The 18,065-nt window shown below is 39.6% G+C and overlaps 1 protein-coding gene, 1 non-coding gene and 1 pseudogene across 4 annotated transcripts in view; 1 reads left to right on the plus strand and 2 right to left on the minus strand.

The window, feature by feature from the left end:
* PRR16 (proline rich 16) overlaps positions 1–11,200 on the plus strand; it is a 322,940-nt gene extending 311,740 nt beyond the window's left edge. For all 3 annotated transcript variants that reach the window (XM_066382083.1, XM_066382084.1, XM_066382085.1), the window contains exon 3: positions 9,947–11,200. The gene's annotated coding sequence lies outside the window, so the exon portion shown is untranslated. The remainder of the gene's footprint in view (positions 1–9,946) is intronic.
* LOC136404288 (vesicle-associated membrane protein-associated protein A pseudogene) lies at positions 5,614–6,355 on the minus strand (annotated as a pseudogene).
* Positions 9,359–9,465, minus strand: LOC136404612 (U6 spliceosomal RNA). The gene has a single exon (XR_010751333.1). It is a non-coding gene; the product is annotated as a U6 spliceosomal RNA (small nuclear RNA).
* Positions 11,201–18,065: the final 6,865 nt, after the last annotated feature.

Genomic DNA, 18,065 nt, shown 5'->3' on the forward strand with positions numbered 1-18,065 from the left:
TTTTAGAAAATGACCATCTGGCTTGAAAGACTTAAATATCATCTCTCTAAACTGCTGCTTTGTCAGATAGATGTACACTTACTAATTATCCTCAGTACATCAAACATTACCTACACATTTGGTTAGTATGTCTTCCTCGTGGAGGTACAGATGTGTTAGGCAGTACCTGCTCTGCTGCTGAGCTCAGGAAAGCAGGACAGCTCTCAGAGAACCTTACTCAGATTCTTCAGAATTTCATAGATAACTCGTGAGAAGAAATTAGTTGTGTCAGCTTAGAACACAATGCTAGAATTAGCAATTTTATGTTCCTCATATTAAAATAATCATTTTCAAGGTGATTTTCTCAATATTCATAGTTTGTGAAGCACAAAATAAAATCTTTCCAAAATAGCTAGACATTGAATAGAATTTAAAGATTACAACAAAGTGCATACATAACTCGTTTTTCCTAATTTAATCATGTGTATTAAATTCTGTATGTATCTATACAATAATTACCATAATTAAACTTCTTATAACTTGGAACCAATACGTGGGCTGAATATAAAACATACTAAATGGGTAAGAGGAAACAGCACACAATGTTTTTTTTAAAATTACCTAGGTCCTTTATCTGTCTACCTAGAATTCCTCACCTACATTCTTTTTCAAGCTGATAATACATTGCCTATTATCTTTTAAGAACCAGATTAAGTGTGATTTTTATCAGTGAAGGCTCTTTGAAACTTTTTTTTTTTTTTTTTGCATGTCTGGAGGAAACTGCCCAGTTGCCTCTACTGAATCGTTTTGTTTATTTTTTAATTCTTTCTAAAAGAGTGGTACTAAGTCTATTATTGAAAATCCACTCTCATCAGACTTTCTTGTTGCAGGAATATCATGACCAAAACAGGAGTATCCACAGCACCATTCAGAGGTGACTCTGGTGTTTGTTACATCTTCAATCACTATGACAAGCTGCAGGAGTCTTCCCCTGTACCTACTTCTGACTACACTTAGTCCTCCACACATTACGGAACATGAAGCCAATTCTGATAAATACTTAAGTGAAAGAGAATCTCCATATGTATAATACCCACTCTTAGTTGTTTTAGGCTCAACTTGACAACCCATCTTTCAGGACTCCCATAGGCCATATTTGACAATAGTTTCATTAGAATGCTACAATAAACAAAGCATACCTATAGGGCAGTATCAAGTAATTCTTCAACAGGAGAGTTTCCACAAGTGACCATGATCAAGTCTTTCTCCAACTCTGAAAAGTGACAGCTTGAGTGTGAGAGTCTGAGATCAAGGGGAGATGAGAGACCAACCTTATCTAACACTTCTCATGTCCCATATAGGAATCAGTATCTCTTACAACACAAAGAACATGACCAGTTACAAGAATGCACCACACTCAGAAATCCCAGAAGATATTTATAGTCAATTTACAGTCTTGCTAGGCCAGATGCAGTTTACAAATCAGGATGCATTTTTATCTTAACCAAAGTTGCATAGTAATACAGCTGACATTCTACCAGTATCAGGTTTCCATAGAAACAGAGCTAGAAAGTTAACTCTGGTCATTTTTCCTTTAACAGAGAAGTGTTTTTGCTACCTTTCTATTCACATTAGAAAACACTAATTCTGGGAATTTAGATGAGCAAAAAGGTCTTATTCTCTTATTTATATCAAAATAAAATTTAAAATGACCCTATCTATCCAATTTAAAAAAATTAAAAAGAATAATAAAGTGTTTCTGATATGACTACTTAATATTGCCAGATGACAGTTCTGCCTCATTTTGTGTATAAATTCATTGCTAGTTGATGGCATTTAAAAATTTTGCTTTTAAAAAATCCCTAAATCTAAAATGTACATCAGAGAGGTAATGAATAACTGGTGTCCAGAAATACAACCATGTATGTATGTGAATTATTACATAAGAAAAGCATGTCAAAATATAGCAAAATAGAGATAATTCAATAAATGCTATTGAAATAATCCACAATCCATTTGGAAAAATAGATTCATAAGTAATGTTACAATAAATAAGTTAGATAGGTTACAGACAGGATTGAGAACCTTTTTCTGTGAATGGACAGAATGATAAATATTTTAATCTATATGGGCCATCTTATTTGTCACAAATACTCATCTCTGTAGTTATAGCACCCAATGAATGGTGTGAGGGTAACAAATTTGGCTTGCAGGTAGTAGTGCTGGCCTTGACCTAATCTTACCAGAGGCAGAATTTCCTTACCTGGAAAATGGTAAGACTACTTCATAGCTTTATATAACAAAGTGTGAACTATTTAGCTTCATGTTCAGATGTAACAGAAACCTAACTTTTTATTTTTATATTTTTCATGTGTGTCATAATGCCTGCTTTATAGTTGGTGTTCCATACATTTTCATGTAACCTAATTAAGTGAAAACTTCTTGCTGCTATTAGTTTAACGGGGCACATTTTTTTTGGTAATGATTTGGTCTCTTCACAGTTACTACTTCTTAAAATGCAGCCGACACAGGACACATGATACACTGTCCCACAGTTAATATATTTTAAATTACATATACTTGTATATGATATTTATATATAAATGTTTGTTTTATAAAGTATATTTTTATAACAGTATATAATTCATATATACAAATATATATATTTATACTTAATAAAGTAGATTATAAGAAACAGAATTACAGTAAGATCCAAATAACTATAGAATTATGAGCTACTTCTGTTTGGACAAACTTTTTGTAATATTTTTAGTTCTGCTTGCTGTCTTTGACATTTTAAAATCATGCCATCCTTTCTGCGTGGAAATACTCGCAGTCACTTAAGATGCTACCTACAGCCCAGCAGCCGGAAGCCACCCTCCAGCCACGCTGCTCTCATCTCATGGCCCATGGCCATCGCGCACGTGTGGGAGTGCCACCTCACTCATCACCGAGCGTTTCTCCTACCGCTACAACCCCCAAAAGTGGCATAAGAGCATATGCCACAACCTCATGCTCAATGGTTGCTTCTTTAAGATTTCGTGTGAGGACGGCCCACTGGAGTGCTGGACCCCAACACCAAAGACTTGTTCTAGATTGGCAGCTTCCTGAGCCTCCGCAAGCGGTTCAAGTGCTCGGACCTCCCCGCTGACCTGGCCTACGGGCATGGCGCCAAAGCGGCCACCACCAGCCGCCGAGCTCCCGGGCACCATCTATGCAGGCTAGGCCTGGCTGACACTCACCATGCCGCCCCCAGTTTTTCCCTGCTGCCTCACCAGTCCGGTGGGTGCTGTGTCTTCTGCCTGGTGCCTTGAGCAGCCGCTCAGCCCAGAACTGGGTCCCAGGCCATCCGGACCAGACAGTTTCTGCGCCTTGTTCAAGGCCAGCGCTTCTGCCACTACCAGCCCACCCACCACGTGGGGGTCGACCTGTCAACCCCTCCGCCTTCGCAGCTATCTTTGCAAACCCTGACACAGCGTACCTGCAAGGGGTCTGCAATGCCCTTTTCACGGCTGCTGGCAGATTGACTGGGCCCGCCTCACCCCACGCAGGTGGTAGCAGTGTCTGCGTTGCCTTCTAGGGACGCACATCACCCAGCCAGTTCAGAGCGCTGGGGCCTTGCTAGAATCCTGGTGGGCAGCTTGGATGGGGTGGGGCAGTTCAGGGGTCTATTACGCTCACCATGTGACCCCGTCTTGGTGGGTGGATCATTTTTGTGTCCGACAGGTGAAGTCAGCGTACAGTGGAAAATTTATGGATGCCTCAGCTGTTTACACAAACAGAGTATCTCCAAGACCTGAGGACAGAACTGGAAAGAGGACAGAATTGAGAGCCACACAGAAGAGACCTTGGGCAGGAGAGAGTCAGCCTCCGAGTACATCATGTACGCACCTGGTTCACTTTGTTGATGGGAGTAAGTGTGGAGAGAGAGGCTCAGCTCACATACTGGGACAAAGGATCCTCGGTCAGGTGAAACTACCAAGGACGTGCCTTCTAGGGGAAGCACCGTAATGTCAACAACATACTCTAGGATCTGAATTGTGGGGAATCACATGACTTCACTCTTCCCTGTACTGCATGAAACTCAGGCTTTTTTACAGTTCGACCTATTATGCCTTTGACTATGTTACTGAAATAAAAAGGCTCCAATAGAGCCTTCCTTCTTAAGGTGAGGAAGGCAAGTTTGCAGGAGGAAAAAAAGATGCTACTTGCAAAAATTAATTTGACATTTAATAACTCAAATCCTAAAAATTAGCTGGTATCATTCATATTTTGCATATCACATTGTGTCTGGAAAAAAATTACCAAAATTTAAAAAATGACCCTTAACAGTGCTTGAAACCTGACTTTATTCTATTCAAAATGTGAAGAAAAATGTAATTAATCTTAAGCAAAGACCTTTTGAACAGAATGAAGCAATTAACTACTGATCTGAAGAATGGGTCAGAGAGCATTTTTCCATGAATGCTTCAACTCATTGTTGGTTATACAGCATCTTGGTGTATGTGACTTATGTTTCATTATTGCAATGCCGAGCACATTTATTTAACTTTGTAGTTGTGATGGTGTATTACATGTCTCCATATTTGAGGCAAAAATACAAAAAAAAATGTAGAGATTTTTTTAATGTTTGTATTTTTAAACCTATAATGGAAATTCATGATTTTTTTTTTAAATTAGCAAATTATAGATGAGAAGTTATTTGAAGTTTTTCTACAGTAAAAAAAGTATTTGAACTTGAGGTTAACAGGTTGAATGTGATATCCAGTACTATACAGGGAGAGTCTCAGGTATCTGTAACATATCTTGAAAACTCAGTAAGACTTAAATGCATTCCATTAAAACTCAGTCTTAGAATTTAGACAGAAAATATAGACATCCACTGGTTAGGAGATTTTATTATCTGCCTTTAATGTATGGTCACCAATGACTGTGAGGCAAGTATCTGCTTCCAGTAGATACCTAAATAAAAACAGGTGGAACAGGAAAAGATTCATAAACAATGTTAGCTTTTATTACTTAAATAGATGTAAAATAAATAAAACTTTTTTATTGTTGATCAAGAATCTGTTAAAAGTTTTGGGGGTTTTTATGTTAAATAACATAGGACAGGATTGTAAGCATGGAAAACTCAGTCAACAACTGCCTCAGAAGGGATAAGAAAAATTCTGCCATGATGTTAGCAAGTAAAGGAGAAAATTTTCACTGTAGGAGGCACTACTTCCCCACAGAATACCTCTTGGCATTTCCTGAATGAGTGGGATTAACAATCTAAATAAATCAAGATGTAATAGCAACAGATAAAATTTACAGGGATTATTAAAATAACATTTGCAAGACTCTGAATGATTCTTGAACTCATTAAGTACTATGAAGAAAGAACAGTTCCTTATTTATGAATTTCATAAAGGACTGAATGTGCAATTGACATCTGTTAGTAATGACTGTAATATACAATTTGTCCAGTAGCCCAACATTTTGTTTTTATTGTGTTTTCTATCCAGAAAAGATCTTTAAAGGCAAAGCCTATATGATGCTGTGCACACACAAAGTATGGTCACTGTGGGCTACACTACCAATGAAATAGTAGGTTAAATTTTTTTTTTCTGGTCAAGAGAAAATAAATAGTACTCTTCAGTCTACAAGATAGATTTCCCTAGAGAATCCAATGAAAATAGCTGCAATTACAACAAGAGGTGAAGGAAGAGGACTGGTGACATTCTCTCCAAAGGATGAAGTTGAGGTCGATGCAGGCCTATCCGAGTGTGCTCCCTTTCTGAGTCTTAAGCCTTCTCTCAGGTGTCGATTTTCTTCAGATAGCTTCATTATTTCTCCCTGAAGTCCTTACACTCTTCCACGAGGTTCCTTGTTTCAGCATCATTGGTGAAACACTATGTGGTTTTGGCCTGGGTCTGTCTTGTTTAGATACATTTGATGGAACAGCTTCGATAGGTTCCATATTATTTACTTGATCATTTTCATTGGGCATTTCAAAGGCATATCTCAATTTAGAATCTTTAATTCATCGGTTTTGCCTCTTTCCACACAGCTCCCGGATCTGAAATGTTTGGTGGAGCAAAAACTGTCCCATAAACTGTGTTTATTTTTTTCACTGGGATTGTAGTCAAAAAGGCTATAGCAGTATTGATACAGTCACAGTCAACCCTGGGCCAAAAATTCTGCTGTTGAGCCTCATACAGTACCGACGAGGTGTTATAAGTCTTCACTTTGAAACATACCTTTTTATCCAATGGATTTCACAACTTAAAACTTGTCGTGATTATATCTGTAAAGAGGCCTTTGAAGTTGAGGTCTGTGGGAAGGTGGGGGACCAGGACCTGCTGGAGCTCGCCGTGGCCCCAGAGGCGGATGCCATGGGAGAGAAAGCACAGACCCTGGAGCTTCTGCAGTGCTCACTGGTGATGCGGTTAAATGGCAGTGAGATCTATGATGGGACCAGTTCACAGTTCCCGCACCCTGACGTCTTCCGCTGGGTTGGTCCGGGTTTATGGGGCACCCGCTGGGTCAGCAGCTCAGGGTCTCACAACTAACTCAACCCCACATCAGTTCCTGCAAGCATGTGCACTGCTATCCTAGGTACCCCACCAGGTGACTTATGCCTGCTTATGTGGTCACCTGAGCAGTTGGAAGCTCACAGCACTCAAACTCTCTCTTAAGTGAGAATGAATGAGCTATTTTGCTCTCTTCAATTTGCCACTAAGAAATATCTGCAACTTAAGTTATTAGCTATTGCTTTCAGCTGATGGCTTGGCCATTCTTTTACTATAAATGTCTGCCTTGTGTATGGTCTCTCCTCCTCCATCATACTTTCCACACTTCCTCCAGACACACCCCAGAAATACCTCTATTTTCTCCCATCAGTTGTATGCTACCAAACAGTATTGATGGTACCATTTCTGTGTCTTTGTCTTGGAAGTTCCCTCTATTGGAAATATCCTTGTTTCATAAGTGATAGAAAGTATTACTTTTGCAAACTCCCGTTTATTCCTCTAATGTCAGTATGCCTGTACTCCTTTGCGCATTCTTTATTTCATACTTATATGTGTTATGGTATAATTTTTTTGCTGTGAATATTAGTGTGTCTCCTTACCTTCTGGGTATTAGTCTCCTTGGAGAGCAAGAAATTAGGAATCAGATACTGGTTCCCAGAGCAGTATCTGGTACACGTAGGTGGGAGTACATATTTTTGAATGAATGATAGATTGTTTTATCTATTTAATAAGCTATAATAATAATGTAACTGTTAAAGACTCCTGTATCACAGAAGTATGAAAATATAATTGGCACATTTAATTATCTTTGCCCCAATTACATGAATCATGTTCCTATGTATTTATAAAAAGCCACCTATGTATGTATGGCTTTTCATATTTTTTTATTTAATAGTAAAACCAAAATATTAATTATTTTAGGATTGCTGCTGATATATTAGTAACAGCTTGAGTGCCCATTTACTTTACATATGTGGAAGCTTGGATCTAAGTGATAAAATAAATGGCACAAATAGGCAGATGCAAGTGATGAACTAAGAGCAGCTTATGTGTCTTCTCTACCCCTCCTCAATATGCTCTTGCATCTTCATGAGCAAGTCTGTGATGAAAAATTGTCTTCTACTAAGTCTGTACCTTTCATAGAACATCTTTCACGGTGAGCCAGACACATTGACTAATGAATGATTTTTCTTGAGTTAAACTTGGAGTTGAGAGGGAAGATTATTTTTTTCATCTTGAATATTTTAATTATTGAGTACTAGAACTTTATCTTGCTAGTTGGTAGTAACAAAGTTAAAAACAATTCTTATTTATCTAATATAATGATAGTAACTGTGTTTGTTACAGAATAACTAAATGATATACTCTGAGGTCTGTGTGTTTGTTTGTGTCTCAGTGTTGAAGAAAGTACCATGCATTTGGAATATACCTACCCTCAAATGAAAGATTTAAAACACAGGTTCTCAGATCGACTTGAAGAGATTAAAAATACACTTAAAGCTATTACTCTGATTTTGACTTTTCTAATCATTTTCTAGTCATTTAATTATGGTGCCATGTTTATTTTAATAATTTTCTGTACCTATTTTAGTAAGTCATTGCATAAATATTTTTATTACATCATAACTTAAACAGAAGACCATAGGCACATTCCACATTAAGTGATGCTAAGTATATTTGATTTTGGGTGGGTAAGGTGAGAATTATGGCTAAGTTTTACTTCTTTTTGTGTTCCAAAAATATATATTCATTAGTTATAAATATGAATATAATTATTTTAAGGTGCTAATTTCAGATATCCATGAAGATTAGTTCTTTGGCATCAAGGAAGAGTATCATTTTGGCAATTTAATTTGATGGTACATTTAACTAGACAGAATGCAATGAAAGATTACATTATGCAATGCGTTTTTTTAATGCTTTTTTTTTTTTACTTCAAGGGACATAAAACCAATCCAAATGGTCTTAAACAAGTTTCTCCTGATCTCTTAGCTCTGCTCTCCTCCACATTAACTTCTCTTTCGGGTTTCAACCTGTGGTAAAATGGCCAAAATATATCTGAGTCCCCGCTTCTAGTTCATCAGGAATCTCTTTCTTCAACATCCTGGAATCAACCACTGTGACCGAGGAACTAAGATAGGCTGATTGGCTTAGAACAGCGGTTCTCAACCTGTGGGTCGCGACCCCGGCAGGGGTCGAACGACCAAAACACAGGGGTCGCCTTTGTTTTGGTCGTTCGACCCCCGTCGGGGTCGAGACCCACAAGTTGAGAACCACTGGCTTAGAAGGTCACATGCTTCAGACTTGCAAATAAAGGTAGAATCTCATCCAGGGCATGTAAACAAGGATCAAGTGGAAGGGTGATCTCTTGAAGAAACTTGGTACAGTATATCCAGAAGGTAGATGCTCTCTACAATAAGTCAATGAGCTTTTATAGTTAAAATAATGAATGTCATGCCATGGAAGCAGGTGATCGGAAGACTTCAGGCATCATTCAAGCAATGCTTTTATTTTCTTTTATTTATTTATTTTAATTTTTAAAAATGTTTTATTAATTTTAATGGGGTGACATTGATTAATCAAGGTACATATGTTCAGAGAAAACATCTCCAGGTTATTTTGACATTTGATTATGCTGCATTCCCATCACCCAAAGTCTTCCGTCACTGTCTATCTGGTTTTCTTTGTGCCCCTCCCCTCCCCCCACTCCTTCACTTCCTCCTCTTCCTCCCCCCCAACCTGTAACCCCAACACTGTTGTCCATGTCTCTGAGTCTCATTTTTATGTCCCACCTATGTAAGGAATCATACAGTTCTTAGTTTTTTCTGACTTACTTATTTCACTCAGTATAATGTTATCAAGGTCCAAAAAATATGGAACGCTTCAGGAACTTGCCTGTCGTCCTTGCGCAGGGGCCATGCTAATCTTCTCTGTACCGTTCCAATTTTAGTATATGTGCTGTCAAAGTGAGCACTTTTTTGTTGTTTTAAGTAAAGTCTCTAGCTTAATAAAATGATTCCTTGAACTATTTTAATAATATATACATATAAAATATATATCTCCAGATATAAATATCTCTAGATATTTTATACATTTTCAACTTACATAAATATAGTCTGAAAATTTATGCAATTCTCTGAGAACTAGGTGCATTTATAAGTGGACAAAGTTATCTGAAGTTTTAAAAACTATTAGAAGCAGATCTTGTCATTGAAATATAAGCATGCTACTACTAAATTTTTATGACTGACAACATATTATTTTTATATATGAAATTTAAATAGAATATATGTTTAAAATATGTTTGGATATTTAAAGTAAAATTTTTGATAATTCAAAATAATTTTAAATCCAGCTTTAACAGATGACCACCTTGTTCTTAATGTTCTGTTTTTGTTGAACTGTGCTTACTATTTAAACTGATCTTTTGTCTTTTGTTTTTGTTCTTCTGACAGCTCCTTCAGGTTGGAAGGAAAAATCTTTATTTGGAGGCATGTCAGCTCATTTTTCTCACTTCAGATTCATCATTATGACTTCTTGAGGCCAGATCTAATTTTGAAATAACAGGAGCCTTTCCATCTGAGAGCAGCAAATCCCCTCAACTTTGGAGCACAAATGATGACTGATATGGTCTGCATAAAATCACCTGCCTCTAGTCTGACAGCCATGAGCAGAGCCCTAGGGGGTGAAAAAAAGCCACAGCCTTAAATCTCTTCACTCAGAAATTACAAAGAAGATTAAAAGAAAAAAAAAGATGAAAATAAACAATCAAGCCAACAAAAACAGGCACCAAACAAAATCCATCCTACTTCATTCACCATGAAAATAAATATTCCCAGATGTGAACCCATGAAAATGTAGATTCAGCAATTAAGCTAGTAAATTATCAATTGATTTATCATTTGGGAAGGTAAAAGTATAGAGATAGGAGATATCTCTAGCCAGAATTACTCAGCATTTCAAAATAAGTATGTAGACAAAGAGAAACTGAACAAACAGAGGAGCATTGCAGCAATGAACAGTATTAGGACAGAATGCTGCTGTTTGCAGAGAGGATGTTTGCCACCTTGTGTATACCCTTAAAGCCATAATGGAATAACAGCATTCTTGTCAATTGCTTGAAAAGTTTCTGCATTCAGTCCTTCACTCCATATTGGTTGAGAGGGGGGGAGATCAGTTCGTACTGATTATTTCTCAATGCACTTCTAATATTTGCACTGTCACTTCCATTCAGGGTAATGATGTGTGCTATTATTTGCACAGATGGTCCCCATGAGTTTTGAGACCACAACAAGCAGTTTCTTACAGGAGTCCATAAAAGAAACAAGAATTCTGCAGACATTAATTTCTCTTCCTTCTATAAAAATCAATTATCTAAAAAAAAAAAAAGGTCTTGTCTCATTAAAATAACAGCTAGAGAATAATAATGAAAAAGTATCGGTGTGGTCAAATGAATGAAAAAGGGATCAAAATTTTTTAATGAAGATCATTTTTTATCATTAACAATCAAGAAGTCAAGTACAGTGAACTGTACACGAAACATTTGTGTTGAACATCTATTTGTTCTCTGAATTAAAAAGAAATCATTTGTAATTTGTATTTGACATATAAGAGTTTTTATAGTCATTTATCTATGCTTCATGGGAAAATGTATCAGACAAACAAACAGCATTTTCAGTTTATTTTTCTAAATAAATGTGTTGTTTGTATTATTTGTAGTTGCTTATTTTATTTGATATTCTTTATCTGAAAAATAAGTTTCCTATCTTTTATTGGCAAGCTTTTGTCATGTTTATTTAAAATTAATTGAAAAATGAAGTATCAAGTATTTCTGTGGTATAAAATTGGGCTATTTCCTAAACCAGGAAGAAAAAAATGATATATTCTGACTACAACTCTCTTGTCAATGATTATTTTAATATTCTGGGCATACTAATAATCTAGAATTAGTTTCAGTATCTGCTGGAAAACAGAAAGGTTGGGTGTTGTGTCAGAAAGGATTTGTCTCTTTATTCTCTTGCTGAAAATCTGCTCCAGAAGATGAAAATTAAGTACGTTTTTTAGTCCAGTAATCATACCTAACCAATCCCCATAGAACTTCCATCAGTATATATCAAAATCACTAGGCAATTGTACTGGAGCAAAAATGAAAATCAACAAGGGCTTACCGAACACCTGTGAAGTGTTCATCCTTTCTGATGCTTACCAGCTGGAGTCAGTATTTATGACTATTGCTGCCCCCAATAAATAGTGTGCAACTCAAATTAATTTCTTCTTTTTTATTGAGGCATAATTGACATCACATTTTTTTCCGTTTCAGGTGTACAACATAATATTTCAATATTTGTATGTGTTGAGACATGATTTCCACGATAAGTCCAGTGAATACCCATTACCACACAGTTACCGTATTTTTCTTGTAATGGGAACTTTCAAGATCCAGTCACCTAACTACTTTCAAATATACAATACAAGATTATTATTTTAAAAATATCTCATTTTTCAATTACAATTGACATGCAATATTCTGTTAGGTTTATGCAATATATTATTCACCATAGTTACAGTAACATTTGTGGCATTCTGGAGGTGGCTAGGGGACAGAGCAAAGATAGTGCCAGCCCTTCAAAATGTCTGGAAAGGATTACAGTCAGCCGGGAAAAGTGTATTTAATCAGAAGCCTGTCCCGGAAATGCACCTAGGAAGATCAGATAATAGGCCTGTGTTCCCCTGGGTCTGTTGCCTTTTGCTGTGCCCTGGGGGTGGTAGCCATTTCAGAACTCTCTCCCTGGGTTGTAGTCCTCTGACACCCAGGAGCATAAGCCCCACTGAGCACCAGAGCCAGGCAATGTAGAGATGTTCCCTGGAAGTGTTACAGGGGGAACAGCAAAACCTTGATTCTTGTCTTCCTGAGAGAAAGGACTCAATCAAGAGACAAAGTGCAGCAAGTAAAGGAAGAATTTATTGGACATGTAGGAAGAAAGAGAAAAGGGGACCTTGGAGACAGGTTCAGGGGATTAGCCCGGGATGAGCTTCAGAGAAACAGAGAGACAAGGAAAACACACAGGGGTGGGGGTGGGGTAGAAGTAATGGGGGGAGACAGAGGAGTGCTCCCAGAAGGGAGAGTGCCCTGGGACCTTCTTCTAAGGGATTTTAAGGGTGAGCATGTTAGGAGATGATCAGCCAGGAGAGTCTTTTAATAGAATATTCATCTGCTCTCCAGGTCTGTCTTTTAGGGTTGTGGTCTTTATGGGTGGTTGGCCCCAGGGCAGGAGGCCATTACTCAAGGCAGCTGGTCTGGGGGTCAGCCAGAGGCTTCCCTTTATCTGGTTTTGCTACTTTTCTGGGTCTGAAGCTGAAACACAACTGTGACCTGGATGTTATCTCTAGGGGTTAATGCTTAAGTGTTCTTTTTCAGCTTTCTTGTTCCTCCCTTAAGGGGAAAGGGGTCTGTAATGCTGATGGCCGAGGCCAGGCAGGTTCACAATGGATTCGTGCAGACGGTAGAGAAACTGCGGAGCCAGAAAGCGTTAGGGCCATTCTGTTTGTCTCACAGGGTGGACAAGCACACAAGCAGGGGAAAAACCTCTTTTCCAGCACACAAACAGCAAGAATGGCTGCTCACAGTGGCAGGAAGGCAAACCCGCCATCCACAATCCACAATCTCTCTCGAGTGGAAGCACCCATAGCCTTATACAGTATACAGGCCATATAGACATGGCACTGCTACACACCCACACACCAATCAGGCAAAGTGCTTCCAGCCAGTAACCCTGCAAGCAAGCCTAACAAAGCTGCCCCGGTCTAAAACCACATAACTGGTGACATGCCAGAGGAGGAAAGCTCAGGGGAGAGTCATCCCCCAACCAGTGATATGAAATCAGAGGGTCTAAACCACAGGACCATTTAAGGAAGAAAAAGTCACCCTGGGGGCACGGTCTTTGTTTTCCCAGTTTTGCCGATTGCTAGGCACCTGGGGCTTTCTGCCCTGGTGACATTCTGTACCTGGCACATTGTCCTTGCTTTGCTCCTTTCTAACTGCCTACCACAGAAGCAGCTGCAAAATTGGGACAGCAGACAGATTATAAACTCCTTTCTGGGGACATGTAGGAGAGGTGAGTGAGACAGAGGGCTAGCTCAAAGATTGCACTCACAGCCTTTTTTCTGAAAGCCCTCCCCAGCCGAGCTCCAGGACAACAAATAGGTCTCTCTCAGCAAGACAAGGGGAGTGTTTCTGTCAGAGGTATGTGCAGAGCCCTGGTGGTGGCCCTAGTTGGCCAAGGATGGTCAGCCCTTACAGTTTCAGGAGATCTGGGATCCAAGCCCCCTGGCCGTCAGAGCCAAATGATCAAGTGGCTCCCCTGAAGGATAACACAGAAACAAACCAAAAACCCTGTGCAACAGCCATGTGTAAAGGGCACCTGTAAAGGCTGAAGGCTCCCCTCTGGGAAATATATAAGCCTAGCATTTGAAAAAGTTGGGGCTCACGCTAGAGCACAAAGATGGTGCCTGGCGGGGAGAAGACACAGAGAAGAGGGTGTAGACGGCTCCTGCAGGAAACAGGGTGTGGGGCAGCTGTGTTAGGCTTGCGTGCAGGGTTACCAGCTGCAAGCACTTTGCCTCATTTGTGTGTGAGCCCGTGGCAGCGCCACGTGTGTATGGTCTATTGTAAGGTTATGTGTGCTTGAGCTCAGGGTGGATGGAGGATGGAGGATTGGATTGTGGATTGTGGATTGTGGATTGCGGATTGCCTGCCTGCCACTGTGAGGGGTCATTTTGCTGTTCTTTGGCTTGCTGCTGTGAGAAGAGTTTTTCCCCTGCCTGTTTGCTTGTTGGCCATTGTAAGACTCTATTAAACAGGAATGGCCCAAAGCTTTCTGGCTCCGCGATTTCTCTGTCATTTGCCCGAATCCAATGTGGACCTTCCTGTTCTCGGCCACCAGCATTACAGTAGCTGTTTAGATAAGGCAGAGGGAGGGCCTGGGGTGGGGCTCAGTAGCCAGCAGCTGCTAGTTCTGTACTAACATAGATGCTTCCTCTGTGGCTAAGGCGTTAGGTTGGGCAAACGGCCATGTTCACCGCATCCCCATGAAGCTTGGTCGCCTCTGGGTCGACTTCCTCTGCGTGGAGCCCTGAGAAAGTTGAGTCCTCGAGGAGCCATTCCTCAGTGCTTTCTAGTCTTGGGGAGGTTGTTTTTCAACGTTTGATGTTTTGGGTGGCTTGTAATGCCAGTGGCCAAGGCCAGGTAGGTCCTCACTGGATTTGGGCAGATGGGAAATAAACTGCGAAGCCAGAAAGCGTTAGGACTATTTCGTTTAATAAAGTCTCACAACAGCGGACAAGCACACAGGCAGGCGAAAACTGCTTCTCTGGCAAAAAACCCCCAGCAAGAATGGCCCCTCACAGTGGTGGGCAGGCAATCTGCCATCCACAATCCACAATCTCTCTGGAGCACAAGCAGCCATAGCTTTATATCTCTCTCTCTCTCTCTCTCTCTCTCTCTCTCTCTCTCTCACACACACACACACACACACACACACACACATGCCTCTGTGACGTGCGCATGCACTAATCAACCAAAGTGTTTGCAGCTGGTTTACCGGTGAGCAAGCCTAACACAGCTGCCCCACACTCTCCTTCCTGCTTGATGAGGTAAGCCTGGGCCATGGTAGTTGCTCAGATTTTAGATTTTTATTTTCCCCTAGAGGAAATTGAACCGTATGTATGTAGCTGCAGATTCGGCGCATTGGCAGGAGGAAGTGAGCCTAGTATTCTCCTATGCCACTATCTTAAACCGGAACCCTGAAACACATTTTTAAAACAATTAAAAGAATAGGTCATTGCTTTATTCCCAAACTATGATCTGAAACCAAATTCACAATATATTCTTCTGCACACTTAAATTGATGTACTACTCTCTGTACTCTCTTTGTGGTACTTAGTGTTATCCTTAACGTAATGAAGAAAATTAGTTCGTCACACATGACTTGCACCCCTGAAAATTAAGACATTGTACATAAAAATAATCCAGCTAGGAGTTAAGTTGTTAGTTCCTGTGGGATATTAGGCATTGAAGTATGCCTAGACTCATTCAAATTCTTTTAAAATCCATACTTACTGCTTCAAACTGGAAATTACTTGAAGTCATAAATGGGAAAATCAACTTTTCCCCTAATATCTAACAAAATTCATTAAAAATGAATGATAAAAGGCCCTGGCCCAAGGCTCCATTGGAGCAAAGATGGCCCGGGCGCTGGGGATGGCTCCTTGGCCTCTGCTCCAGGCGCTAGAGTGGCTCTGGTCGCAGCAGAGCGATGTCCCGGAGGGGCAGAGCATCGCCCCCTGGTGGGCAGAGCGTCGCCCCCCAGTGGGCGTGCCGGGTGGATCCCTGTCGGGCGCATGCGGGAGTCTGTCTGACTGTCTCTCCCCGTTTCCAGCTTCAGAAAAATACAAAAAAAAAAATGAATGATAAAAATCAACAGTTCTTCATTTTATGAATATAATTGATAATAAGCAGTGCTTTATCTGTTGTGGGCTATACAGAGCCCTTAAAAGATTTTGCAAAGATGTGACATCAGGCTGTCTTTAGCAGTGTGGGGAAATGGCTGTGTTAGGCTTGCCGGCGAGGTTACCGGCTGCAAGCACTTTGTCTGATTGGTGCATGGGCGCATGGTAGCGCCACGTCTGTATCGTCAAGGCTGCGGGTGCTTTCCATCCATAGTGATTCTCCCAGATCACTCTCCTCGCACCATGAGGTGTGGTTTTCCCGGGTCCTTTGCCCTTCAATTTGCTTGCCTGTCTTTCCAAGCCTCCAAAAAAATGTGTCCTGATGCTTTCTGGCTCTACAGTTCTACCATCTGACTGAATTCAGTGGGAACTTGCCGGACCTCAACCACCAGCATTACAAGCAGGATAACTCGGTAATAATTTATGAAGTGAATTCTAGTGGGTGAGGTAGCAGTGACGTGCAGACCAGACAAATATGTATAAAATGTTTCTTAATTTTGGTTTATTTATTCTCTTCAACTTTAATTACATTTACTTTCTAAGTTATTTCACTTGTCCTTCACTATCTTCTTTTGTCTTCATATTTTGAACTTACCCTTTGCTATCTTCACAGTTCAGTATTTTAAAAAATCTATTAAACAATCTTCAGTCCCCATTGAGAAGTACTACCTACGGTTTCATCAAATTGAGAATGCCAATTTAGGTGCAGGTATACCTCATTTGGTTGTGTTTCACAGATGTTACATCTTTACAAATTGTAGGCAGGACCTTCCACCAGCACAGAGATTATGGCTTGCTTGTTTTTAGACACTCCCTTTATTGTGGTGGTGTGATACCAAAACTGCAAGATTATGGGGGTATGTCGGTAATATTCACTTCCTGACATTTGCTTTTAGAGTGCATGTATGTTACATTTATCTGCAAATCCAACTATCTCGCTCTGGTCCAAATTCACTTAATTATCAGCGTTGTCTGCAGGAGTAAGACAATTCTCTTAATTTACTGAGTGCTCACTCTGCAACATGAACTGTGCCGGGCAGTAGAAGGTGAGGAGAAAAGAAACAGATCCTATTTTGATAAGAGTTCAAAATCTAGTTAGAAATACATTAAATATGTAATTTCACTAGTTAACAAAAAAAATTACAACTGTACTAAGTTCTATAAGGAAAGGTATATGGTATGCCCAGACCATGGAGCTAGTAAATCCAACCCAGGAAGGGAAGTGAACTGAGCTGAGATATGAAGGATGACAGGTAGGTAAATGGGGCAAACCATGCTCAAAGCATTGCAAAGGGGAAAGAAAATAGGATGTGAGAAGACTTGAAAACAAGGCTAATTAGGTTTGAGCGACGAGTAAAAAGGTTAGCACTGAAAAACTGGTGAGGTGGAAGCCTGATATTACTTAAAGCAGTGAACGACACACACAGCTATAAGGAGTAAAAACAGTAAGTATACGGAAGTAATAGCAAATTTATCTGGGTTTATAGTGTAGGTGGGTTTAATTCCTGAAAACACTAAGATCAGACTCCCCCAACTCTTCTCTCACCCCACAAAGTATGTACTTCTACACCCAAAGTAATTCAGTTACACAATAAAAGTGGGTTAAAGCACATCTGATTGAATGCAGACAGAAGTTAAAAAGGAGGTCAAATGAATATCAAGTATGGCAAAATAACAAAAATTAAAAAAGGCATTGGGAGCATTGTTTTACTTATATAGGTATATTTCTCAAAGAAGATATAAAAACATGCATTCTTAGGCATCTGTGAATTCATAAAGACTTGAGCATCTACAGGTAAAGTAACATATTTAGAAATACATTGAAACCAATTTCTATAAAACTAGGCTTGCCTATATGTAACAGAAAAACCCAATTAACAAATAAGAGGCTGTTCAGACCAGACATAAAAACACCTTAAAATCATCAGGGATCCAAGTTTCTTCCACTTCTCTGTTCTGACATCCTTAGAATATGACCTCTGTCCTTATGGTGCAAAACAGTGGCTAAAACTCTAGATATCACTTCTATTCCAGACAGCAGGATGACGAGAGTTCTCACCTCCTCCT

Source organism: Saccopteryx leptura, chromosome 4 (assembly GCF_036850995.1).
Source record: "Saccopteryx leptura isolate mSacLep1 chromosome 4, mSacLep1_pri_phased_curated, whole genome shotgun sequence".
NCBI classification, from domain to species: Eukaryota; Metazoa; Chordata; class Mammalia; order Chiroptera; family Emballonuridae; genus Saccopteryx; species Saccopteryx leptura.